We start from the raw sequence: 26253 nt of genomic DNA, 5'->3' as shown, positions 1-26253 counted from the left end.
TAAGTGTATAAGTCCTGCTAAGATTTGCTTTCCCAAAATGCAGCACCTCGCATTTATTTGAATTAAACTCCATCTGCAACTTCTCAGCCCATTGGCCCATCTGGCCCAGATCCTGTTGTAATCTGAGGTCACCCTCTTCGCTTTGGTGTCATCTGCAAACTTACTAACTGTACCTCTTATGCTCGCATCCAAATCATTTCTGTGAAACCTATAAAATTCTTCCAAGGCATTCCAGAGTAGAGGCAGATAGAGTGTTTCCCCTGACTGGTGACTCTAGAACAAGGTCAGGATTAGGAGTAGGCCAATTAAGACTCTTTGGAATTCTCTGCCCCAGAGAGTTGTGGAAGCTCAATTATTGAGTAGGTTCAAGATAGAAACTAATAGGTTGCTGGAGACCAATGACTTTCAGAGGTATGGAGATAGTGTAGGAAAATAGCTTTGAGGTTAAAGATCAGCCATGATCTAATTGATTGGCAGAATATGATAAATGGGCTGAATGGCCTCATCCTATTCCTATGTTGCCTATCAGTTTGAATGGTTTTTCATTAATGAAGTAAGGTTCGCTAGAACCACTCCCAAGCTCTAAATAATTTTGAAGAATTTTTTACAGCCACCTGGTAGGATAGAAGAGTCTTTGATTTCATCTGAGACAGTGCATCTTTGATGGTGCAGCACTTCTTCAGTCCTATGTTGAAACATGTGTACTTCAAGCCCTGAAGAAAGGTTTGACCGTGCAATCTTCTGAACTCAGAGCCAAGACAGTGGCCATGAACCAATACTGACAGCTGAAAACCATTCACAAAGTTACATGTTTCTTCCATTAGATGATAGACCATAAGATGTAGGAATAGCACTAGGTCATTCTGCTCATCAGATCTGCTCTGGTGTTCGATTATGGTTGATGTGTTTCTCAATCCCATCCTCTTACCCTCTCTTCGTAACCGTTGATCCTTTACCAATCAAGAGCCTATCTGTGGCTGTCTTAAATGCACTCTATGACTTGGGCTCCACTGCCTTCTGTGGCAATGAGTTCCATAGGTTTACCACCCTTTGAAGAAATTCAGTCTCATTTCAATTCTAAAGGGTCATCCCTTCACTGAGGCTGCGCCCACAGGTCCTAGTCTCTCCTACTGATGGAAACATTTTCTGTACGGAAACGACAGTTCAGATTCAATCATGAAATGGCATAATTCTGTCACCATTGGCCGAGTAGAAGATGAAACTCATTTGAATGGGATCTTCCACATGAGATTCATCATTACATGCATTACTTACTGATAGGAGTTGGTTAAAACGCTAAAGAGAATTTGAAATTTGCTCTTGCATTTCTAAAAATTTAACTGCTATTTCCTCAACAAAAGACTCACAGAAATTTAGGCAAAATAGAAAAAGCTGGGATGGATATTTTGTTTTTCTGTGCAGTGTTGTTATTTCCTTGTTAAATGGATGGATACAACAAGCTCTCCATGTCATGAGTAGCAAAGTTTTTTTTCTTAATTCATTTTTGGGTTCGTAGGTGTTACTAGCTGGGCCAGCATTTATTACCCATTCTGAACTGCTCTTCAGAAGGTGATGCTGAGCTGCCTTCTTGACCCACTGCAGCAATCGATTCGGTGTAGACACACCCACAGTGTTGTTCAGGACTGCCCCAAATGGATCTAGTTTGAAATATACAATGACTTGTTTAGTTGCCTGAATTAACTGAAGCAAAGCCAACATTTTACATCCTACCCCATTTCACAGGTAGCTTTCTCCTTGATTTGATTACTTCTGTGTCCTGCATCCTGACTCACACCAAGACCCAACCACCTGATTTCTCTGTGAGGTGTGAACAACATTGCCTCCCTTCTCCACCAATAATCTTCAAAACCTCTTTAAAACTTTCAAACCCCTCTATGAAGTGACCCTCCCTCTCTTCATCACCTCCTCCAGCCATCCAGCACTCCTTAAGTTCCAGTCTCTTTATCATTTCCAATTTTAATTACAGAATGTTTGGCGGCTACGCCTTCATCTTCGAACCTCCAAACTTTGGAATTCCCTCTTGCAACTTTCTCTGTCCTTCTTTAAGTTAATCATTAAAACCCATCTCTTTGACCAATATGATAGTGAGCTGTGCTAATATTTTCTTCTCGGTCTGGTCAAGTTTAACTTGCTAACGCTCTTCAGGACGTTCTACAAGGTTAACAGCGTTATACAAATTCAAGTTGTTGATTTTGTTTTGGCTTGTTTGTATAGATAACAAAAAATGTATAAGCTGCCCCTGATGTTTGTGGAAATATTACTTATGATCAGTGTTTACGTGAGATAATTTTGATTCCATCTGCTTACACTTTCTGTCCAGCTTGCTACAGTGACTATGACCAGGCTTGAACAGCAAGGGGAGCTCCAGTCTAGTTGAAGACACTGCTGTCGAGAAGGAGGGGGTAGGTGGATAGATAATAGAAATCTCGGAGGGGCAGTGATTCCTAGCTCTGGGTCTAGAGGTGGATTGCTGCAGCTTCACCTGCCCTGTCCCACCTCTCTCTCATCATCGCTGAAGGTTGGCTTGCGATCGACAGTTTTACGAAGCTGGACGGTGCAAGAAAATAAAAGGGAACAACACTTCAGCATCCAGCCGCTGGAAGAAGAGGGCAGAGTCGCTCCGCCAAGAAGCGAGAGGTACGCACAAGGGAAATTGCAAACTTTGCCCTGCATGTGGACTGTGTTCATTTTATTTGCACTGATATTTCCTGGTAGCGTCACAATAAATAAGTGAGATGCAATCGCGGATATAAAACGACGGGTTACCGACTAGAAACACGCCCAATGTCTGACTCGATCTTTTAAAATTTGACATGCAATTTTGCACTGCACTTTTGCTGCAGTTGGCTTTGGAGTGGATTCGCATTCATTGTTCTTGAAATGATTGTACGGTTCTCCGCAAATGCACCGATTTGCAAACACGACATTCATATTGCAAGCAGAGTCCCAGCACTGAAATTAATATCGTTTGGAGTCGCAGCCGAAGCTCCAAAGGTCTGGGTCCAAGTGTTTGGCTTCACAATACAAGATATGACAGAGCGTTGAGATGTTCAGACTGTTCGGTATCCCAGTCTCTTGGGGAGCTATCTAAAGCAAGGGACACACATATCAGACAATGGAATCACAGAACGTTCAGGAGATGTAAGGGCCAGAGCAAAACCAAAACCCTGTGCAATGGGCCATGTGAAGGAGCTGAATATGTTGTAACTCAAACCAGTCTGACAGAGTGTACATCTTTGTATATCATAGAGCAGAGGTGAGCTTTCAGCTAGCTCAAAATATCAATTATTCAAGTTCGAGGTAAGTCTTCGGGTAATAGCCTGGATCTAGAAGAGAAAGAACCTATTCAGCCTATTGTGCCAGCGATTCTATTCGCTGACCTACTTCCCCAGGCCTTGGAACTGTTTTCTCTTTAGGTGAGTGTCCAATTCTCAGGCAATGCCATTCCAGATACTAACACTCTGCGTAAAGAGAGATTGTCGTCATAGAACCCGACACTCAGCCCATTGAGTCCACACTGTCCAGAGCACCCCACCCAGACCCACCCTATCCCTGTAACTCTGCATTTTGTATGGCTAATCCACCTAGCCTGCACATAACTGGACTCTTTAGCATGGCTCACTGACCTAACCTGCACAACCTTGGACTGTAGGAGGAAATTGGAGCACTGAGAGGATACCCACACAAACATGGAAAGAATGTGTAAAATCCACATAGATACCCAAGGCTGGAATCAAACCTGGGTCCCTGGTACAGTGAGGCAGCAATGCTAACCACTGAGACATCATGCCACATCCTAGTGGTGCCTTTGTTCTGCTGGTGATGGGTGAGTGGGTATCACACACTCTTCTTTCAAAACATTGTGGGCTGAAATCCCACACCAGACACTTAGCTCAAACTCTGTGTGGAAGCCCTTGAGGGGTTGCTACTCTGCTGGAGATGTCATCTTGTGAAAGAAATGTTAAACTCAAATCTTGTCCTGCTCCCTTGGGTGGAGGTAAAAGAGCCTTTGGTACTACCCAAAGAGGAACACAGATGGCAGTGTTCTTTCTACATCCTGACCAGTATTAATCCTCCTCCAATACTTAAAACAGACCAACAGGTTGCTGCTATGTGTTGGAGCTTTCTGTGAGCAAATTAGCTATTGTGTTTCCCGCAGCACAGCACTTTGGAGGTTTTAAAACACTTTGAGATGTTGTGGAGTTGCTATGGAAATGGAAACCTTTCCTTTAATAAAATTACATGAGTCCTGAGTTCATGTTGTACTACACAAATTAAAGGAAAAATATCTTCCCATTTTTATTTTAAATAGGAATAGTTTCTCATGAAGCTAACCTTTTGGACTCCGAGGATATTCAGCACATAGGAAATAGATACAGAGGTTGGCAATTCAGCCCCTCCTTGAGTCTTCTCTCCCAATTAATTTGTGCCATTTTTCCATCAAATCCCTTAATATCGTTAATATCTAGGAATCTATATTGATTCCTATCTTGAATATAATGAATGAGTGAACTTTCACAGAACTTTGGTTTAGACAATTCCAAAGATTCACCACCTTCTGAGTAAAGAAGTTTTCCTTATCACAGTCCTAAGTGGTCTGTGCCTTAATCTGACAGTGTGTTGCCCAAGTCTTGATCCTCAGTATGAGGAAATCCCCTTCCTGCACTGATTGAGTTGAGACTTGTGAGTTTGCATCATTCAATTGAATCATCTCTCCTGGATCTAAATGCTATGCTTAGAGCAGCTTCACTAGACTTTGCCAATGGCGATTGCTGAAGCACAGCTTCTGGCATGAGCTTTGAACCCATTTTTGTGCTTCACTTATCTTCTGCAGCATCATAACAACAGCATTGAGTCCAGATAATCAATGATGTGTGTGAAGAATGGAAAGGTTAACCACCAGGTCAACACCAGTCTAACTCACATTTCATATTTCACATGTTCTACTTTAGAATAGTACTGACATCTGTTCCATCCCATCATGCTATTTCTTATTATTAAATCCGGTCATTATTTCTGTAAATTTTCAACTTTTCAAAACCCACTGAAATCCTGGATTTTTCATCATGGTGCTCATTGTGATACACCTTTTGTCTTTTTTCCCCAAGTGATTTCCCAATTTGAGCAGCCAAACACCGAACCAGAAGGAATCCTATATTTAAGCCCCAGAACCCTTCAAAAGATGCTAACTTATTTCAAATAATGGACTTAAACCTCTGCTGAATTAAGAGACACTGACGTATAAGTGATTCTAACTCCATGGTCATTGGGGGCTAATTGGGATAACCCCTGAAAAGGGGTATGGCAATCATGATGTGTGACTATCCTATGACTGTTCAATGTCATTGCAGACTACACAACATACTGTCTTCCTATCACCTGCCCATTGTCCCAACTGCTGTAGGCAGACAGCTGTAACTGGGTGTTTGCTGATAAGGACATGCTAGCTGCTTAAAGCTAGTGAACACCTCCTAATGTAAAGGAAAATTGTGGCTCCTGGAGATGTTGGCAACGTTGGGAGCGCTGCTGTGAGTCGAGACCAGTGGCTGACCATGGGAGTGATTGTGCGCTGACATTTTTCTAACATCGTTCTGGACATCTTGATGGAAGAGACACAGAGGAGATGAGATGCCAACCAGTCTGTATTTGCACACTTCTCAACATAGTGTCCAACATGGGATGTGATCCAGCGATTGACAGCACTAACTGAACAAACCTGAGTGCGCTAACCTGCCAGTTTAAAATTATCAGATTTTGGATTAGTGGTGCTGGAAGAGCACAGCAGTTCAGGCACCATCCAAGGAGCAGCGAAATCGACGTTTCGGGCAAAAGCCCTTCAGATGAAAGGCTTTTGCCAAAAACGTCAATTTCACTGCTCCTTGGATGCTGCCTGAACTGCTGTGCTCTTCCAGCACCACTAATCTAGAATCTGATTTCCAGCATCAGCAGTCATTGTTTTTACCCAGTTTAAGATTATCAGTCAGGCTAATGGTACGGCTTACCTAAGCTTGCTGGAAGCTGCCTATATTCAGACACAGGTCTCTTCATGCATAAAGGATATGCCTGTATTCAGGCCATGTATCTTTTTAAAATAGACAAATGCACAGGGGAGAACTATCCCTGGGTGTATTATCCATGGGAATGGCTCAGCCATTCAGAGTCAACTTGGCTGTTTTGAATTTAAATAAAGCTTGGGAGCAGAACCATTCCCATTTGCATTCCTCATTACAATGGCTCAATCAATCAGAGTCCACTCACCAATTAATCATCACCCTTTTCCTCCTGCTGTGTAAATTATAGTTCCCTTTGAAATTCCTGCATTTGTCCTGATGAAAGATGAAAAGCTTCAACAGCATGTCTCTCATTTCAGCATCCCTCAAGTTCTTTACTCTAAGTGACTGCTTGTAGGGAGCTATCCCATATGCACGAACTCATGGTCCGTAAAGGTGCATGACAAGAAGACAGGGGGAGCAGATCACCGTGGAATTTAATACTAGAAGAGTTTTTTTTAATTCATTCACGGGATGAGGGCGTCACTGGCTAGGCCAGCAGTTATTGCCCATCCCTAATTGCCCAGAGGGCAGTTGAGAGTCAACCACATTACTGTGAGTCTAGAGTCACATGTAGGCCAGATCAGGTAAGGATGACAGATTTCCTTTCCTAAAGGACATTAGTGAACCAGGTGGGTTTTCCCAATAATTGGATTCTTAATTCCAGATATTTATTGGATTCAAATTCCACCATCCACCATGACAGGATTTGATCCCAGGTCCCCAGAACATTATCTGGGACTCTCGATTAACAGTCCAGCAATAATGCCACTAGGCCATCGGCTCTCCACAAATCCCTCAAGGATATAGTTTTGCAAAAATGTTTAAAATGCTTAGAAGTGGTTTAAATTGGTGAATGGAACTCCCAGTGCCATATCCCACCAGCTCCACCAATAACCTCAGCTCCTGTTCAGATCAGCACAACCATTCTCCTTTCCCCCATCACTTATCTAATACCATTCTCTAATCAAAACTCATAACTGACTGTTGTGGCTTCACTTACTTAGCACTAATGCAGGCTTCCCACCCGCATTTCACAACTTTCACATACTGACAACTATTCAACCATGTCATGACTTCAGTTCTCTTACTGAACCAGGGGTGGAGGCATGGGTCCAACTGAAGGCGAGATTTCCAGCTACTTGTTCTAACTCGATGAAGGAGGTGGTGCAGGTCATTAAAGAAAGGGCCATTCCTGAGACTATGATCAATGGCATGGGCTGAATCTATTGGCGACGATAATATCCTCACATGAAATCCTCCTTTCATCCCATGCCCCCTCACTCTTTCCTAACTGGAAGCTGAGGGTGGTTTATGCATACTCCACCTACACTCCCCTCTCCTCACACTACAGCCTTACACTTGTACTGCTTTCATTTCAGACACCCCCGAACTGTAACCTGGCCAGACGGTGGGGGAAGACCAAGACAATAGTGATGATGAAGACACACAGTCACTTGATTTCACATTCACAGCCACAGGTTCAAATACTCACTCCGTGTCTGTCTTGAAAGACAGCATGGAAATGGCGTCTATATTTGGGAGCCATGGGCATAATTGGCCTGCTGCCAATATGCTGGAGGGTGAGGCCATGTATGGGTTTGGCTGTGGAAGACTGAAATGCAGGTTTCAGTGTGCTAGGCTGGAGTGAGCTACTCATGGATGCACATGATGAAATGCTTCTTTCATCAAAGCTCTTGCCAGAGGGTCTAGCCAATTCCATACTTGTTGGGCATTCTCTCTATTGTGAAAATGATAGCTAATTTCATCAGTATATTGGCCGGACCCATCCTGACACAGTGTTTGATCAATGTGCCCATTTGCGTTGCAACACCAGCAACAGCCACTCTATGTCTGAGGGCTCCAGTTGAAATACAGCTGCTGTTATTCCAACTCACGTAGGGGAGCTGACAGCCAAGTGGTATTATCTCTAGACTATTAATCCAGATACCTAGCTAATGTTCTGGGCACTCAGTTCAATTCCTGCAGATGGTGGAATTTGAATTCAATAAAAATGTGGAATTAATGGTCTGACAGTGACAATTGTTGAAAGAAAACCCATCAACACTCTAACCCATGTGGTTTGGGGAAGGAAATCTGGCCTCACAGTGATACTAGACCCATAGCAATGTGGTTCGCTCCTAATTACCCTCTTGGCAATTAGGGATAGCAATAAATGCTGGCTCAGCCAGTGATGCCCACATTCTGTGAGTAAACCAAAAGAATTATTGCCACCATGGCTGTAGATTACAGAGTGCAAGCAGGGATATCTAAGATGAGGTGGCAGTTCAGGAATCTGTCCCTTAACTAGATGAGAGATCCCATCTACCAAGAGCTGCTAGCCAATCACAGGCCACTGTTATGTTCAGCAGCACAAATGGCAAAGGCTGTGGCCGCTGCTTATATGATATAGGAACAGAATTAGGATATTCGGCCCATCGATTCTGCTTCACTATTTGATCATGGCTGCTGAATTGACAGGCACTAGAATGCTATGGTCAAGGAGCGACCCAGCCACAGGATCATAGCATCCCTACAGGGTGGAAGCAAGCCATTCGGCCCATTGAATACACACTGATCCCCTGAAGAGCATCCCACTCAAACCCACCTCTGCTGGAGGTGTGGAAGAAGCAGGCTTCAGGTACACCATAACTCCATCTAATTAATACCCTTCTTGCCTCTAAACCTATCATGACAGTGAGCAAATGATCTGCCCCCAATTCGGAGAATATTTTCTTTGTGTTGATGTGCTAAATGGTCTGACCAATTACCAAGTGCAAGAGCTTTTCAAAACTGGAATGTTATTGTTGATTGTTTCATCATTGCAAGTCTGGTCACTGGGTCAAACTTGACATCGGAGTGAGATCCAATTTGTAGGAATAGCTTTGCGTTGTAGTGGAGTCAGGTCCAGGTTCATATTGCACAAATCTGGCCGGAGAGGACCTCACACAAAATCTGACCTTGTATCTGTTAGAGAGGTTGTAGAGCAGATTGACCAGAGAATGTTTACAGGAATGAGGGATTTTCACAATGAAGTTAGGTTAGAGAATCAGAATTTGTTCTTGGAGTAAGGCGTGGTGATTTAATGGAGGTGTTCAGAAATATGAATGACTTTGATGAATTATGACAGGTTTAGATAAGTTTGTCAAAGTAAACTCTTCCTGTTAGGAACGTAGAAACAGGTGTAAACCATTCAGTCAGTCAAGCCGGCCCCACCATTCAGTTAGTTTATGGCTGATCATCTAGCTCACCTCCCCTTTCCAGCACTATCTCCATATCCCTTGATGTCATTAATAACTAGAAATCTATCAGTCTCTGTTTTGATCTTTCTCATTGATTGAGCTTCCACAACCCGCTGTGGTAGAGAATTCCAAAGATTAACTAAGTCAGAAGTCACATGACACCAGGCTGTAGTCCAACAGGTTTGTTTAAAATCACAAGTTGTTAGAGTGCTGCTCCTGCATCAGGTGAAGTTGTGTGACGTCTGGTTTTGTCCACCCCAGTCCAACACTGGCATCTCCACATAAAGATTAACCACCCTCTGAGTAAAGAAATTCCTCTCTATTTCAGTTTAAAAGGGTCTACTCCTTAGCCTGAGATTATATCCTCTGGATTTAGACTCACTGGCCGGGAAGAACATCTATATCCACTCTGCCAAGCCCTGTTAAGATTTTCTAGGTTTCATTGAGGCCACCCCTCATTCTTCAAAGCTCTAGGAATACAGGCCTAATTTCCTCAATCTGTCCTCATAAGGCAATACTGCCATGCCTGTGATTTATCGGAGAACCTTCATCGCTCTCCCCCTTTCGCAAGTATATCCTCCTTTAGGTAAGGTGACCAAACCTGTTCATGATACTCCAGGTGAGGTTTCACCATGACTCAAGACAACTGCAGCAAGATGCCTTCACTTCTGTACCCGGCTCCCTTGCAACCAAAGCAAGCATATCATTTGTCTTCCTAAATGCTTTCTGAATGTGACTTGTTAACAAGGACACCCAGGTCCCTTTGAACACAAACATTTCTCAACCTCTCATCATTGAGGAAATTTCCCACCTTTCTGCTTTTTTTTCTGAGAATAGATTCTACATTCTAGCATGTTCCAGCACATATCTAAGATGTCTTGAATTCTTCTTGCATCATACTCACAACGTACATTTCTGCTCAGCTTGGTGTCATTGGTAAATTCAAAAATGTTACAATTGGTCCCCACATTCAAATCGTTGATGTAAAATGTGAATAGCTACGGTCCCAGCACTGACTTTTGCAATACCTCACTAGCAACAGCCTGTCCTCCTGTTCCTATCTTCTGTTTTCTGTCAGTTCCATACAAATATACTTACTCCAATCTCATGTTCTTCCATTTTATTTTCTAATCTCCTTCAAAACCCTTCTGAAATGCCAAATGCACATCATTGACTGGTTCTCCTTCATCAATACTGCAAGGAATATCTTCAGAAACTTCAAGTTTGTCAAATATGATTTCCCTTTCACAAATCCATGGTGACTCCGCCCTATTCTGTCGTTCTTTTCTAATTTCCCAGTTATTATATTCTTGATAATAGATTGTTTGCTGTTATCATTTCTGACATCAAACTAACAGGTCCAGAGTTCTCCAATCTCCCTCTTCCCTCTTTCTTAAATCTTGGAATTACATTTTCAACTTTGTAGTTCACAGGAACTTTTCCAGAATCTGTAGAATTTTGGAAGGTAGTCACAATGCATCCACTTTTTCTCTAATCATCTCTTTCAACATTTTTTGTGAACTCTTCCTGATTCGGGGACTTCAATTGAATTAACTTGCCAAGTACTATCTCTTTACAAACAATAATTACATTTACTTCTCAACTTCGTATGTCTGGGAGATATTCTGTATTTTCTTCCATGAAACCAGACACAAAGTAACTGTTCAGGGGTTTCTCCATCATAACCCTGTTCTCCATCATAAACTCTCCTGTAGCCATCTGCAATGAGCAAAATTTGCTGAAGCTAATCATTTCCTTTTCACTTCCTTAAAGAAGCTTTTACAGACCACATTTATGATCTTCGCTCATTTGAATTCATGTTACATTTTCACTATCTTAATCAGTACCCTGGTCCTCCTCAAAATTGCTCCAGCCCTTAGGCTTACCCCTTTTTCTGACAACCTCATAAGCCACTTCCTTCAATCTAATACAGCCTTTAATTTCTTACATTAACCACAGTTGATTTACCTTTCCACTGTTGATAACCTTAGAACAATGCAGATAGTGTGGTATTTCTTTAAATTCAAGGTATATGCAGGTAGTAATAACTCACTACCCATGACACTGGTAGAAACAATGATTTTAGAAGAAAATTGGATAGGCATAACATAAGAACATAAGATCTAGGAGGAGGAGGAGGAGTAGGCCGTCTGACCCATCGAGCCTGCTCTGCCATTCAATAAGATCATGGCTGATCTTTTCGTGGACTCAGCTCCACTTACCAAGCCACACACCGTAACCCTTAATTCATTTACTGTTCAAAAAATCTATCTTTGTCTTGAAACTATTCAATGAGGTAGTCTCATCTGCATCACTGGGCAGGGAGTTCCACAGATGCACAACCCTTTGACTGAAGGTGTTCCTCCTCAATGCAGTCTGAAATGACCCCTGGGAGATGAGTCGTGGACTGGGGGGGCTCAACGGAAGGAGGCAAGTCCTGGATTGGGAGGTCATCGGAGGAAGGGGAATTCCAACTGGAGACCACAATGGGGGAGACAAGTCCCAGACTGGAGACCACCATGGGGGAGACAAGGCTCAGACTGGAGACCACCGTGGGGGAGACAACGCTCAGACTGGAGACCACCATGGGGGAGACAAATCCCTGACTGGAGACCGCCATGGGGGAGACAAGTCCCAGACTGGAGACCACAGTGAGGGAGATGAGTCCCCGACTGGAGACTGCAGTGAGGGAGATAAGTCCCCGACTGGAGACCACCATGGGGGAGACAAGGCTCAGACTGGAGACCACCTTGGGGGAGACCAGTCCCAGACTGGTGACCACAGTGAGGGAGACCAGTCCCAGACTAGAGACCACCATGGGGGAGACAAGGCTCAGACTGGAGACCACCGTGGGGGAGACAAGTCCCAGACTGGAGACCACCGTGGGGGAGACCAGTCCCAGACTGGAGACTGCAGTGAGGGAGACAAGTCCCAGACTGGAGACCACCGTGGGGGAGACAAGTCCCAGACTGGAGACCACCGTGGGGGAGACCAGTCCCAGACTAGAGACCACAGTGAGGGAGACAAGTCCCAGACTGGAAACTGCAGTGAGGGAGACAACTCCCTGACTGGAGACCACCGTGGGGGAGACCAGTCCCAGACTGGAGACTGCAGTGAGGGAGACAAGGCTCAGACTGGAGACCACCGTGGGGGAGACAAGTCCCAGACTGGAGACCACCATGGGGGAGACAAGGCTCAGATGGAGACCACAATGGGGGAGACAAGTCCCAGACTGGAGACCACCATGGGGGAGACAAGGCTCAGACTGGAGACCACCGTGGGGGAGACAACGCTCAGACTGGAGACCACCATGGGGGAGACAAGGCTCAGACTGGAGACCACAGTGAGGGAGACAAGGCCCAGACTGGAGACCACCATGGGGGAGACAAGGCTCAGACTGGAGACCACCGTGGGCGAGACAAGTCCAAGACTGGAGACCACCATGGGGGAGACAAGGCTCAGACTGGAGACCACCGTGGGGGAGACAAGTCCCAGACTGGAGACCACAGTTGGTGGGGGCGGGGGGGGGAAGGTGAGGTGGTTGGGAGGTGTGGGATGGGGCTGCGAGGCCTGGACTGGAGACTGCTGTGTAGTGGGGGAGACGAGGCCTTGAGTTTTGAAGCCCAGCATGGCCTGGAGGTTTGGCCTGGTACAGTCTGAGGGTTTGGCGCTGGCATGGACTGGGGTGAAGGGGTTGTAATTCAAGTACATATTAAGAACTTTTTATTCTTATGCTGGACTTTTATGTATTATTCCGTCAATTCTGTAACAAATACAAGTATCAGTACCAAGGTATCCTGTGTCTAAGATGGCGCTATAATCGGCGACACTGCAAACCTTTCATTGTACTCATTTGAATGCACGTGGCAATAAAACTCATTCTCAGTTCATTTAAAACACCCTCCCTTCTCGTATCCTGTCTCTTCCCTTCATAATATTATATGTTTTCATAAGGTCTGCCCGCCGGAGGGAAATAAACTTGCCAGTTTACAGAGATAGAGATAAGGAATGGGAACCTTTGGAATTTTTCCACAGTGAGCTGGCATCAATTTAATGGACCGAATGGTCTCAGTCGGTGCTATAATGATGTGTAAACTCTACAGCACTACGTAAATTTGTACAGTTATCAGGTGAAATTAAAGTCACAAAGGAGGTGTTTGCTTGCACTCATTTTAAAAAGCAATGTTCATTTGTCCCTGGCTGAAAGGTAATCTTCGCAACACATCTTTTGAGGGTTGGAAACATGGGTCGTTTTGATTATTTGCTTGTCATGTTGTTATGTAATTAAAGCTCTAATTGTGCTGCTGCTGTAACAAAATAATCAGTACTTTAAGGGCAACAAAGAAAGTATTGTGAATGCAGCCTGTGAGGATTACAGCTGCAACATGTTGAGCATCTGCGGCTGGACAGATGCTCACTTGCATTTGCACGTTTCAGTTTTATGTCACACCATCCTGACAGCTATTGAGCCAAGCCCATAGGGGAAAAAAGTCACACCTTCGCTGGCCATGCATAAACCCAATTTAAACTCAGGGCATGAATGGGATTGGCATGGGAGCCAAAACTGGGGGAGAGGCCTGTGGGTTCACAAACCTTTGACCCTCAAACCCCTGTTGCCCTGAGGCCTGGACAATCTTAACTCCTGACACCTTTACTCCTGACACCTTAACTCTGGACACCTCACAGCATGTTCCTATACCTACTCTGATCCTAAAGCTGTCAAGAATATTGACAAAGTTCACCAGATAATAGACAAATTTCAGAATCTGAAATTGTAAAAACTGACAAAAAAACTGCAGATGCTGTAATTCAGAAACAAGAACAGAAATTGCTGGAAAAGCTCAGTAGGTCAGGCAGCATCTGTGGAGAGCAATCAGTTAAGGTTTCAGGTCCAGTGACCCTTCCTCATGTTCTAAGCAAGGGTCACTGGACCCAAAATGTTAACTCTGATTTTTATCCGCAGCTGCTGCCAGAACTTCTGAGCTTTTCCAGCAATTTCAGGTTTTGACGCTGAAATTGCAGCTTGACTTTTTTCTATCAAATGTATGGTGTATCTCTCTTTCTACATAATCTGGCCCACTGAGCATTGCTATTTAAAATGTTTCATTTTCTTTGCCATGTTTCTGCAGTTTCACTTTTCTATTCTGGATTCTGCTTCTGTCCTTGTTTCCAATTTTATGTTCCATTTCCTAACAATTCGATGTGTGCAAAGAAATGAACTCTCCTCGTCAGTCTCTATCCTTTTCATTGATAAAAGCCAAAAGCCGCAGATGATGGAAGTGAAACACTGGAAATACTTGGCAGCTCAGGCAGCAAGTGTGTGGAGAGAAGCAGAGTCAATGTGACATGTTGTCAGAACCAGGGAATCATTTCATCGTCCAAAAGCCAAAGGGAGGGCTAATAGTTGAAGTCAAGAAACAAAGGATATGTCTAGATGAGGTGTGAATGGCTGGCTAGCAGTCTTTCGCCAGCAGACGGTGGTCAGTTGAGTAAGGAGGTTGGTGAGGTGGAACGGGAGGACAAGAGGAACTCTCTAGTGGTTCTTGGAGGGAAGGCAACCGGTGAGAGAAGGAGTGTGTGACATAAATAGATCATGGTGGAGGGCCGTGTCAGCTTGGTGGCATCTTTGATTCTCATCTTGAAACGGCAGGTGTGGAAGGTGGTATCCTCTTCCGATTCTGCTATCTCCAGCATTGTGTTTTTACCAAACAGACCTTAGATTAGATTCCTTACAGTGTGGAAACAGGCCCTTCAACCCACCCAGTCCACACCGACCCTCCAAAGTGTAACCCACCCAGACCCATTTCCCTCTGACTAATGCACCTTAGCCATCTCCTTCTTACAGTTCCATCCATGAAATATTCTGGTCCATTCCTTGCCTTGCTTTCCCATGATAGATTTCCACGTGAGTGCAGGAGGTGTAACAGACCTATTTACCTACCTTCCCAACCATCACCCTACCACAGATATTCCTTTTAAGTTCTTTTCCCAGCCTCCTTTTCACTTGCTCAAAACCCATTGGATTTCTAAACTTCTCCATCTCCGCACTCACCTGAAACATTAACTCAGTGTTGTTTTGGTGAAAGCAACTTATCCACATATCGACTGACCACCGTGATCATATTTTCCACTGACCCAATCCTTAGAAAACCCGTGCTGTATTTTCACTACTTCCTCTTGCCTTTATGGTCCTATCAAAATATTGTGACAGTCTTGTGATTAAATTTCACAGAGTTTATGGATTTAGAGAAATCAGTAAAAAAATGTAAATTTCAATAAAATTGATGTCACTTCAAAGGAAAAAACCAACAAATGCACTGAAAAACATTATATTGAAACCTACGGATGAAATAATTTTGTAATACTGACATCCACTCACAGCTGAAGAGGCATGAGAGTTACAATGCACTGGAGAGGGTGCTGTCAATCATTATAATGCAGGATTGTCTGTAAAAGTGACTCCATTAATGAGCCAGATACTATGGAAAGGATTTTTGCATCAGCAGTTGCCTGGTTGTGATTTCTAACCACTCTCACAATCACATCGAAATTATAGGCTGAAATGAGATTTCAAAAGCAGGATTTTAATCAAAATGTGATATAATCCAAAATTTTGAATGTACATGTTTAAAAATCATCCTGTTCTTAATTAAACTGTGCCACTGGATTTATTTAAATTGCTACAGTGAATGTATAGTGTCGCAGTTCGACAAAGCTACAAAACCAATTACATTGTGAACCTTTGCACATATTCTGCGTATTTGCTCCTTTGTGTCTGGTTCTTGCTGCCTGGGGTTCAGCTTTTAAGTTTAAGCATTGGGAATCAGTGCACATACATCTTACAGGATGAGGTTGATAAGCTGAGATTGCATTTCCTACATTTATTGTTGTACACCTCAGTGTGATAAACAGAAAGGCGGATAGTTATTTAGATGGTGACATATTGGGAAGTGTGGATGTACAAAGGAATCCAGGTGTCCTTGTTTAGCAGTCAGAGAAAACATAATAGCAGGTATAGCCAGCAATTATAAAGGCAAATGGTCCATTAGCTGTCATTGCAAGAGGAGTTGAGTTCAGAAACAGGGTGAGTCGAAAGTGTGGTGCTGGGAAAGGGATGAGGGGCTTGTGCCCGAAATGTTGATTCTCCTGTTCCTTGGATGCTGCCTGACCTGCTGTGCTTTTCCAGCACCACACACTCTAGGCTGATACCACTGTCCTATGAGGAGACATTGATTCGACTGGATCTGTATTCACTAGATTTAAGAAAGGGATCTGAAGAAAGGGGATTTGATTGAAACACATAAAATTCCAACAGAGTTGAATAAACTGGATGGAGGAATGACGTGGAGGAGCCAGAGTTGGACTGGGGTGAACAATATTAAAAATCACACAACACCTGAGGCATGGAACTTTGACGAGACCAAGCAGACGCTATGACAATGGATGAATGGACACCGCACAACAGTCACCAGTCAGGGATGTTCCCTCCCAGTTGGGGAATACTTCTGCAGTCAGGAGCACTCGGCCACGGATCTTCGGGTGACCGTCCTCCAAGGCGGACTTCAGGATACGCAGCAATGCAAAGTGGCCAAGTAGATCTGATAACCAAGTTTGGTACCCATGGGAATGGCCTCAACCAGGACCTTGGGTTCATGTCACATTACAGGTGACCCCACTGCACTATACACACACACACACTCCTACATACTCACACACTCACGCAGACCCTCTTTCATACATATGCTCTCTCTCATACAAACACACACATACACCTCCCACACTCACACTCACGCACACTCCCTCTCACAGGCTTATACTCCATCACACCCACATATATACTTTACCAAGCTTTCACACACGCAAACACACACTCTCTCATGTGCATGCAAACAATCACATGCTCTGTTTCTCTCTCTCTCTCTCTCATGCACACACACATAAAAATCTATGGGGTGAATTTGTATTTGCAGAATTATATTTGCAGATACATTCTGTTTGGCTCAAAAAGTGCACAATCTGCAGGCAGTCAATCCATACAATATTTAGTAAATTCCACTTTGGAAATAGAACCAGTCTGACTCAAGGTTGGGACACAGACAGACCTTACACCTTTAATGCATTGTCTGAACTGAGATGTCACCTTTTGTTTTAAAACCTCAAGTTATCTCAAGAAGGTGACTTAAAAGAAGTTCTGGGATTTACATATTAATGAACCAAAACTTGCAACCCATTCTAAAAGATGAAAGACTTAACAATCTAGGTTTGTTCAATATATAATTTCAGTTGCATGACATTGTAACCTTTTGCTATAAATTCTGTGTCTTATGATCTTACACTCCACAACCACCTGATGAAGGAGCAGAGCTCCGAAAGCTAGTGCTTCCAAACAAACCTGTTGGACTATAACTTGGTGTTGTGTGATTTTTAACTAGATGTAGGAAGGATGTTTTCCCTGGTTTGGGGAGTGTAGAACCAAGGATCACAGTCTCTGGATACAGGGGAGACCATATAGGACTGAGATGAGGTAGCATTCCGTATTCAGTAGATAATGCACCAGTGGAATTCTTTATTACGAATGGCTGTGAAGGCCAAGTTAGTGAATATATGGTGAGGCCTCTTCTGGAGTAGTGTCCAGGTCTGGTCACCCTGTTATATGAAGGGTATTATTAGGCTGGAGAGGGCTCAGAAAAGATTTACGAGGATGTTGCTCAATACGGAACTTTTTTCACTGAAGTATAGGAAGTTGAGGGGTGACCTTATATAGGCTTACAAAATCATGAGGGGTATAGATATGATGAATGGCAGAGAAGGGGATTTCAAGAAAAAGGGGCATATTTTTAAGGTAAGGGGAGAATGATTTTAAAAAGACATGAGGGCCAACCTTTTTAGACAGGGAGTGGTTTGTGTATGGAATGAACTTCCAAAGGAAGGGGGCTATGCAGGTACTGTCACAACGTTTAAAAGGCATTTGGGTAAGTGCATGAAAAAGAACATGAGGGCCAACCTTTTTAGACAGGGAGTGGTTTGTGTATGGAATGAACTTCCAAAGGAAGGGGGCTATGCAGGTACTGTCACGTTTAAAATGCATTTGGGTAAGTGCATGAAAAAGAAATGTTTGGAAGGATATGAGCCAAGTGCAGGAAGGTGCAACTAGTTTAGTTTGGGATTATGGTCAGCATGGACTGGTGGGACCAAAGAGTCTATTTCTGTGCTGTCTGACTCAACAACTCTGTGTGCAAGGAAGATATGGATATATTTTTAGATCAAGGGGCAATTGACATTGAGGTAGTGGCTTGCCCATGATCAAATCAACTGGTGGAGTAGGCTTGAATGGTCAAAACACTTACTCTGATGCTAGTTTCTGTTTTTTTCTGATGTTGCAACAGTGTTTTGAACTTCGAAAGTATCTCAACAGCTGGAGAAAGCTTTGATGCTTTCATTGTCACAAATAGTATGTATAACTGCAACCCATTCTGTGCTTTCCTGGGTTTCTTCATGATCTTGAAGATTAAACCATTGTGTGAATGGTCTCCCTTGTATGAGGTGACCTTTCTGTTAGCTAGGTGGACATTTACCTTCATTTGGCCTGGGCCAGTGTTAATAATCGTTATGCAAGCAGTTTGCTTGATAAATAGGAAGAAGATAGTTGAGTAAAGCAGAAAGAAGAAAGTCTTCAATAAAAACTGGAATTTTTTGGAAATACTCAGCAGCTCTGGCAGCAGCAATGGAGAGAGAAGCAAAAATAGTATTTCATCTTATCACATTTCTTCACTTTTGATAATATCCTACATTTACATTTCTGTTCACTCTTCCGCACATTCCAGCTCAATACCATAGAACCATAGAAAAGGTACAGCACAGGAGGGGCGCCATTCAGCCCATATTGTCCATACCAACCCAAAGACATCCAGGTGTTCTTCCTGATCCCATCGTCCTGCACATGGCCCATAGCCCTGCAGAGGAGCAAGTGAGGACTGCAGACACTGGAGAGTCAGAGTTCAAAAGTGTGGCGCTGGAAAAGCACAGCAGATCAGGCAGCATCCGAGGAGTAGGAGAGTTGACATTTCGGGCATAAATCCTTCATCAGGAAGTTAAAAATCACACAACACCAGGTTATAGTCCAACAGATTTAATTGGAACCACACTTTCGGAGCAAAAGCTAGTGTGCTTCCAATTAAACCTGTTGGACTATAACTTGGTGTTGTGTGATTTTTAACTTTGTACACCCCAGTCCAACACCAGCATCTCCAATTCATCAGGAATGTGACATTTCTGTTGAAGGGCTTATGCCCAAAACATTGACTCTGCTGCTCGAAGGATGCTGCCTGACCTGCTGTGCTTTTCTGGCACCACACTTTTTGACTTAAGGTGCAGATCCAAATACCTTTTCACTTGTGTTAAAGTTGAGATTTTTAGAGCAATTTATCAGTGAAAAGTAGGGGATCAACTTTTACCTGAGTAAAAGCTTGCAGGGTTTGAAATCCATGCTGGGTTTTGCCACTGCCAGTATTGACACTAACACCAGTTGCCTGCTGTGGTTCTGAGCTCATCAAGGGCCAGCAACTGCCCTGGACTGCATACCGGGAATCCCGACATTTGAGTGAGAAAGGATCAGTTGGGAAAAAGGCTCAGTCAACCAGTGTTTCCCAAACCTTTCCCCACTATGACCCCATTTCAAGGCTCAAAAATGGTCCCGACCCCTCAGCGTGAAAGTGTGGATGGGGGTGGGGTGGGGGATGGAAAGCTGTGTGAGCTGAGGTCTGTTCCTGCAGAAGGGGCCACTCTTCTAACTTGGTCAAAACATTATGGTGGCCATTGCTGTCCCAGAGCTCATAGCCCCACTTGGGCTCCTGATGCCCACTTTGATAAGCCCTGCCAGACTGTCCCCTACAACCCCAAACCAAAGACTAACAAGATATAAGAGGAATTAATTATATTTGGCCAAAACGTTAGGAGTCGGACTCGTGTTTCTAAATGCAAAAAGGTAGGGTTTTGAGGGTCAAAGGTCAATGGTTAGCACTCTCACATGATCGACCATTATTTGAGTACGTACGGTAATTAAAGTCATCCAAACAGCTGCCATGTACATTTCTAAGCCATACTTAGATTTGATGCCACATCATATTTTATTGCACTTATTCTGACTGATTTAAATCTCTCCTTTGACAATTGAATTTGAATCTCACAGAAGTGCTGTCAGTGTGAATTAGCCAAACACCACAGTGTTATTATGGCTGAGCTGCATTTTCTTCCTGAAGCTCAGTGATTAGTTTCCCACTCGTCTACTATGCTGTAAATACCCTGACATTAATGTAATTCCATGTATCGTCTATTGGAAGTTGGTACATTTTCATTGAACAGTTTCACATTAGTGAGGCTAGTAAGTTAAGACTAATGATCAATGTTTAGGACGGACGTTCTGTCACAGTGGTTGTATGGTTCAGCCAGCTCAAAATACTGTGGATGCCACAAATGCAAAGTATCAACACTGAATGTTGGAAATTCTCAGCAAGTCAGGCCAAAGCCAAAGTGGAGAGGGAAACAGGGTTAATGTAGCCTTAACGGTAGCCTTTCACCAGAATGAGGAGATTTTAGAGATGGTCAGAGAACTGATTGGAAAGAACAAGAAAGGTCAGCAGTACGGTGGAGAGCAGGCACAGTTACATACGAAAGAGATGATGGTGCCAGTAAAATAATAAGGTAAGCACAAGGAACAAGACTAGGTCACTTGGTCCTTCAAGCCTGTTCTGCCATTCAATAAGTACATGGCTGATCTGAGTTTAACCTCAACTGTACGTTCCTGCATTTCCCAGTAATGAACCAGGATTCAAACTCTGAGTAAACAAAGAAAGTACTGCGGATGCTGGAGATCTGAAACAAAAACAGAAATCACTGGAGAAACTCACTGGGTCTCCAGGCATCTTTAGATTCCCTACAGTGTGGAAACAGGCCCTTCTGCCCAACAAGTCCACACCAACCCTCAGAAGAGTAACCCACTCAGACTCATTTCCCTCTGACTAACACTATGGGCAGTTTAGCTTGGCCAATCCACCTATCCTGCACATCTTTGGACTGTGGAAGGAAACCCAGGCAGACACGGGGAGAATATGCAAATTATACACAGACAGTCACCCAAGGCTGGAATCAAGCACAGGTCCCTGGCGCTGTGAGGCAGCAGTGCTAACCACTGAGCCATCTGTGGATACAAAGCAGAGCTAACATTTCTTCAGAACTGAAGAAGGGTTACTGGCCTTCAAAAATTAATTTTGCTTTCTGCCCTCAGAGTTTCTTCAGCAATTTCTGTTTTTGTTTCAAATTATAGATTCATTGAGAGGTACAGCATGGAAACAGACCCTTCGGTCCAAATTGTGAGGATTTATTTTAATGTTGTGATTTTCTTCCTTTAAAATGTTTGAGCTTCTTATTGCCGTATAGTACTGCTACGTCCCTGACATACAGAACATTCAGGGGCCCTCCTGGTCTTGGATTGAGGGTTTCTTTTGGTTAATTGATTATGAGGACCATCAGAGCAAATGCTCATCCTGATTCACGTTCCAGTTGGGGTGGTCAGATAACTATCCTGGGAAAAAGGAGCTATCCCTGTGTGATAAACTCCACAAGAGTGCTAAAGCTAATTGTTAAGTGCTCATTCCTGCCCTGAATGGGATTAACTAACTGAGCACAGACTAATTTTCACTTTATTGTACAGGGTGTTTCCAGAATGAGCTACAACCTTTGGGCTTCCCATGATCATGGTTGTGGTGAGTGTGGGTTAGGAGTGGTTGGATGATTATAATATTATCTCTCTGTTTGTTTAAAGGACACAGATTCATCATTACAATAGCTTTAAAGATATTGAACTATTTAGCTATCAAACATGCATCCCCCCCCAGTTTCCAAAGGCTGAAGTGCACATGGAAATCAAATCATTAAATGATTTCAAATCAAGTTTGCCATCATTTGATTTTTGATTGCTGGAATTAACAATCTTACTGTAGTGTAAGAGACAAAATAATCAAGAGGATGTCATTTATTGTATCCATTGCTCCCGATGCGGTCTCTTCTACACTGGGGAGACTGGACACCTTCTCGCAGAGCGCTTCATGGAACACGTCCGGGACACCTGCACCAATCAACCCCACCGCCCCGTGGCTGAACATTTCAACTCCCCCTCCCACTCTGCCGAGGATATGCAGGTCCTGGGCCTCCTTCACCGCCACTCCCTCACCACCCAACCCCTGGAGGAAGAATGCCTCATCTTCCGCCTCGGAACACTTCAACCCCAGGGCATCAATGTGGATTTCACCAGTTTCCTCATTTCCCCTTCCCCCACCTTACCCCAGTTCCAACCTTCCAGTTCAGCACCATCCTCATGACCTGTCCTACCTGCCAATCTTCCTTCCCACCTATCTGCTTCACCCTCCTCTCCGACCTATCACCTTATCCCCACCTCCATCCACCTACTGCACTCTTAGCTACCTTCTCTCCAGCCCCACCCCCCTTCCCTTTTATCTCTCTATTTCGGAGGCTCCCTGCCTCATTCCTGATGATGGGCTTTTGCCCAAAACAGAGATTTTCCTGGTCCTCGGATGCTGCCTGACGTGCTGTGCATTTCCAGCACCACTCTAATCTTAACTCTGATCTCCAGCATCTGCAGTCCTCACTTTTGCCTAGTCCTTAAGTAGGCCTGTCCTATGTGACTCCAGACCCACAGTAATGCGGTTGACTCTTAACAACACTCTGGACAATTAGTTCTGGCAAGCCACACCCACGTCCCATGAATAAATTCTAAAAAGGCAATGGGCATCTTACCTGCCAGTGCATTACCTCCAAAGGGGAAGGCCTGCCTGATTAAATGGCCAGAGGTGCACCTTCCCTTGGGCAGCAGAGATCCCACCCAAAGAGATCCTGGCAAATCAGAGGCTGGCAGGATTCACTTGCAGGCAATGCCACTGGGAGTGCAGTGGCTGCTGTTGGAAGTGCACCCATGTCACCAAGAGATCGAGTTTACAGGTGAGTGAGTGATGTGGAGTTACAGGGCAGGTGTGGTTAAAAGGGGGCTGACAGTACGGGCAGAAGGGGTGGCTCTCAGCAAGATCATCCCCACTACCCGATGTCTGTCTCACTGAGTGTTTTCGAATGAGGGACACTCCCCACCGCCTTCTTTTGTATGTTGGGGTTTGTGTTCTGGGCTCCCTCATGCTGACTGTGTTGGTTACTCACTTAAAAGTTGGGTAATTCGTGCTGGGGCTGGAATTCCAGCCTTGACCCTATTTGTAATTGAGGTAATTCTAGTGAATCTCAGCGCAAACTGGAAGAACAGCACTTCATTTTCTACTTGGGAACTCTTTAGTCTTCTTGACTCTATATCGAGTTCAACAATTTTGGGCTTCAGCACTTTTTCTCATGTTTTACCCTAACCCCATAGACAAGACCTTGCAATCACATGGATGGCTAACACACAACTTATTGTCAGGTACTAATAGTCCCCACTAACAGCCATTCATTCTCCTAGGCTGACCATTATCTCATCCTTTGTGTGCACAACTGTTCTTCTCTCTTTTGGGCTCTATCTCCACCTATTGTGCACTCCTGCCTACACCCCCCCCCCCGCCCCCCCCCCACACACACACACACACACACCCACACACCTCTTCTCCCCAACCTATCTTCTGCATGAATGCCAGCCTTTTCCTAGCTACCATCAGTTCTGAGGAAGGGTCACTAGTCCCAAAATGTTAACTCAGATTTCTGTCCACAAATGCTGCAGACCTGTTGAGGTTTTCCAAGAATTTCTGATTTTATTTCAGTTTTCCAGCATCCACAGTTCTTTTGGCCCTTTTGTTTGTATTTGCAGTAAAGGCAGAAAGGCAGGGTACCCAACTGGCATCTTTTTTTGCAAGAATAAATGCCTCTCCCGTTCTCATAATGCCTCCAAACTTGCCTTTGAGGAGGGCATTAAATTATACCCTACTTCAAGATTCAGAAGTGTATAAGTGTGCTTTGAGAGGCAGGTAAGGCACTGTCTATCACTTTGTCCAGAACCCAAGCAGGATGAGAGTTGGTGAAGGATTGCTCTGCACAGTTGCTTTCTCAACTTCACTTTGCATCAGTTGCTTGCTTGATCTGAATATGCATTGAGGTTAGTTTCTGTGGTCGACTTACAAATCGTGATGACTTGCCTGTGACCCCACAGCAATGTTCTCATGAACGGTATGGAAAGAACTGAGGGTTATATTGTGACACATCTCATGTTTTGACCATTTTGCAGCTCAACAGGTCATCTAGCTTAAAGCTACACATAACTAGCTCATTAGCTAACTAATGGCATGTCAAATTATTCCCTGTTGGAAAACAATTAGCATATATATTACTGGGAAATTTATTTAAGAATTCAGTTTAGGCTGTGATTTTGGCTTACAAATTGGCTTTTATTGCCCTTGCCCCTGTTGTCCTTGGGAAGGTGGTGAATCATCTTCAATGATTGCAATTCATTTGGCTAAGTTGCTGCCGTGATGCTGATTGGTGCTTCAGGGGCTTTGACCCAATGTTGAGGAAGGAATAGAACGCAGAACATTACAACACAGTACAGGCCCTTTGGCCCTCGATGTTGCACCAACCTGTGAAACCAATGAAGTCAAACAGGATGGTGTGTGACTGCAAAGGGAAATTTGGAGCTCGTGGTGTTGCTATGAACCTGCCGTTACCCGGGTCTGTTTAGCTGGTGGAGGTTGTAGTTTGTAGAAAGTCTTGTTGAAAACATCTTAGCAGATTCCCAGAGAGCGTTTTGCATATGGTATTGGAGAGATTGAGAGTATTGGAAGAATGACAAGGTATGCATTGCCAAGAAACTAACAACATCCAGAGTACTGAGCAATCCAGTGTCCTGGCCAACAATACCCTGTCAGTCAACCTCACAAGAACAATTGGATGGGTCATTCCTGTTTGTAGGACCTTGTTTGCAGATTGGTTGCTACAACATCTACGTAGCAACAGTGACGAGCCTTGATTTGATTTGATTTATTATTGTCACATGCACTGAGGTACAATGAAAAGTGTTGTTTTGCATGCTAACCAGGCAAATCATACCTTACATAAGCACATGAGGGTAATAGAACCAAATGTAGAATATAGTATTATGGCTGCAGAGAAAGTGCAGAGAAAGATCAACTCTAATATATGAGAGGTCTGTTCATAAGTCTGATAATAGTCGGGGGGAAGCTGTTCTTAAATCTGTTGATATGTGTTTTCAAACCTCTGTAGCTTCTGCCTGATGGAAGAGGGTGGAAGAGAGTATAACTGGGATGGGAGGGAGCTTTGATTGTGTTGATTGCTCTCTTGAGGCAGTGGGAAGTGTAGACTGAGTCAGTGGATAAAAGGCTGGTTTGTGTGATGGACTGGGCACAACTCTTTGCAATTTCTTGTGGTCTTGGTGAGAGCAGTTGCCTTACCAAGCTGTGATGCATCTGGATAGTATGCTTTCTATGGAGCATCTGTAAATATTTGTATGTGTCATTGTGGACATGTTGAATTTCCTTAGCCTTCTAAGGAAGGAGAGATGTTGGTGTGCTTTCTCAACTGTAGCATCAATGCGGATGGACCAGGATAGATTGTTGGTGATATTTATTCCCAGGCACTTGAAGCCCTCAACCACATCTATCTCAGCACCATTGATACAGGCAGGGACATGTCCTCTGTTTCCTGAAGTCGATAACCATCTCCTTCATTTTGTGGTGACATTGAGGGAGAGATTGTTGTTTTTTCCATCATGCCACTAAGCTATTTATCTCCTTCCTTGTACTCTATCTTGTCGCTGTTTGAGATCTGACCCACTACAGTTGTGACATCAACGAATCTGTAAATGGAGTGAGAGCTGAATTTGGCCGTCCAGTCATAGAGTATGACTGGTATGGGTCACCAGTGTTGAGGATTGTTGTGGG

At 43.9% G+C, this 26253-nt stretch overlaps 1 long non-coding RNA gene across 1 annotated transcript in view; it reads left to right on the top strand.

Annotated features, from left to right (window-relative positions):
- The first annotated feature begins 2327 nt into the window (after positions 1–2327).
- LOC122541065 overlaps positions 2328–26253 on the top strand; it is a 341169-nt gene continuing 317243 nt past the window's right edge. Inside the window, exon 1 of the long non-coding RNA XR_006309508.1 lies at positions 2328–2658. This is a non-coding gene — a long non-coding RNA (uncharacterized LOC122541065). The remainder of the gene's footprint in view (positions 2659–26253) is intronic.

The sequence above is a fragment of the Chiloscyllium plagiosum genome, chromosome 36 (genome assembly GCF_004010195.1).
Source record: "Chiloscyllium plagiosum isolate BGI_BamShark_2017 chromosome 36, ASM401019v2, whole genome shotgun sequence".
In the NCBI taxonomy this organism is placed as follows: Eukaryota; Metazoa; Chordata; class Chondrichthyes; order Orectolobiformes; family Hemiscylliidae; genus Chiloscyllium; species Chiloscyllium plagiosum.
This window is presented reverse-complemented; position numbering and strand designations above follow the sequence as displayed.